Genomic DNA, 1,938 nt, shown 5'->3' on the forward strand with positions numbered 1-1,938 from the left:
ATGGAGGTAGAACGTTGAATAAGCGGGAGTAAAATAGACAGAGAGAGGAAGAGGCGACCATTGTTTTTTTTGTAATTCTAAATATTCAACTTGTTTCTCAAACTCTGGATTTCATGTGAGAGAAACCTAGAGTATATGTAACTGGTAGTTGGGACGGAGAAACCTAGAGCATTTTTCTTCGCCGCTTAGTCGTGTGAAGAGAAGCAATATCGGTGATCTCTTGATATGGATGGCGTAGGATTGACATTCGCACCACGATTCTTACCACCATTTTGGTAAACCATTGGTGATTAGGGTTTAGTTTGCAAGAGGAGAGAGTCGTGATTAGTTGTTGTGTGCAGTAACAGAAGGAAAATAAACTCCACTGATTGAGATGTAAGTCTAGTTTTTGTTTTAGGTCTGATATTCGGTGGTGTTCTTGGGTGAAATATTGGTGGTGTGAAACAACAGAAGTTTCTTATTGGTCGAAATACTTTCTGGTGGGGCCAGGAGCTCTAGGAAGAGAGTTTTGTTCAGCTTTCAACCACAACAGAGAAAAATCACCTGAAATCATATTATTAATATATATATATGCATGTGCGAACGTAATGTGTGTCAAGCTGGATGGTGCTATAAATGCAATTCCCGACTTCTCGTCTCTCTTCATAGCAACGTAGCAAAACATAGCCAAACACCGTGAAGATCCAGCACTCTCCTCTCTACTACTCACTCTTTCATCTCTTCTTAGCTACTACTACTACCCTAATATCACCTTCTCATGGAGCTTTAGGAAAATGCAATCCTAGTACTACAAAGCTCTTATGAATATCAAAAATTCCCTGAACAACCCTTATCATCTAGCTTCATGGGTTCCAAATACAGACTGTTGTGAGTGGTACGTAGTCAAATGTGATCGTAACACCAAACCTATCAACCGACTCACTGTCTTTCAAGGTGAAATCTCTGGCCAAATTCCATCATCGGTAGGGGATCTTCCATACCTTGAAACAGTGTTTTTCAAGCACCTCACAAATGTCATCGGTACTATCCCATGATCCATCACAAAGTTAAAGCGTCTCACAATGTTGGTTCTCACCCATTTAAGTCTCTCAGTTCCGGTTCCCAACTTCCTTAACCAACTTACTAATTTCAAGTACTTCGATCTTTATTTTAATCAATTCTCCGGCTCCATTCCGCCCAATCTTTCAGAACTTAAAAACCTTGAATCCATAGACTTGTCTAGGAACAGACTCAAGGGTTCAATTCCGGAGTTTTTCGGGAGATTTCCTGGTCCTCTTATACCCAATTTGTTCTTATCTCACAATCAAATCTCAGGTCCAATTCCAAAGTCTCTAGGTGCTTTGGATTATGGCAGTATCGACTTGTCGCGGAACAGATTTGTCGGGGATGCATCTGTATTCTTTAATACAAAACACGGTTTGACAAGATATATCGATTTGTCGAGGAATCTATTTGAGTTTGATTTGTCAAACGTCAAGTTTCCAAAGAGTTTAACTTGGTTGGATCTATCACATAACAAAATCTTTGGTAGAATCCCTAAAGAAATTAGTGGTTTGAAATTGCAAATGTTGAATGTGAGTTATAATAGCTTGTGTGGAAAAATACCATATGGAGGGAAAATGCAGAGCTTCGAAAAGAATGAGTATTTCCATAACAAGTGCTTGTGCGGACCACCAATGGCGGGCTGTAAGAAAGTAAATGCATGAGCGGATGGTTGTAATAAAAGTGGAAGAACTGATCCAGGCTGGCATTTTCCATCAGCATCAAATACAGGCTGGCAATCACACTCAGCATCTAATACACGTGCCAAGTTAACATTGGTTGAAGACTAGCTGTCATCCCACCAACCACTGATCTTTCTGTAATAAATATCAGCGTTCTTTATTACCTAATGTACTGTAATGAAAATATGTAGAAAATTATCTTCACCTGTAATTC

At 39.5% G+C, this 1,938-nt stretch overlaps 1 pseudogene; it reads left to right on the top strand.

The window, feature by feature from the left end:
- LOC113296168 lies at positions 1–1,706 on the top strand (annotated as a pseudogene).
- Positions 1,707–1,938: the final 232 nt, after the last annotated feature.

The sequence above is a fragment of the Papaver somniferum genome, chromosome 7 (assembly GCF_003573695.1).
Source record: "Papaver somniferum cultivar HN1 chromosome 7, ASM357369v1, whole genome shotgun sequence".
NCBI classification, from domain to species: Eukaryota; Viridiplantae; Streptophyta; class Magnoliopsida; order Ranunculales; family Papaveraceae; genus Papaver; species Papaver somniferum.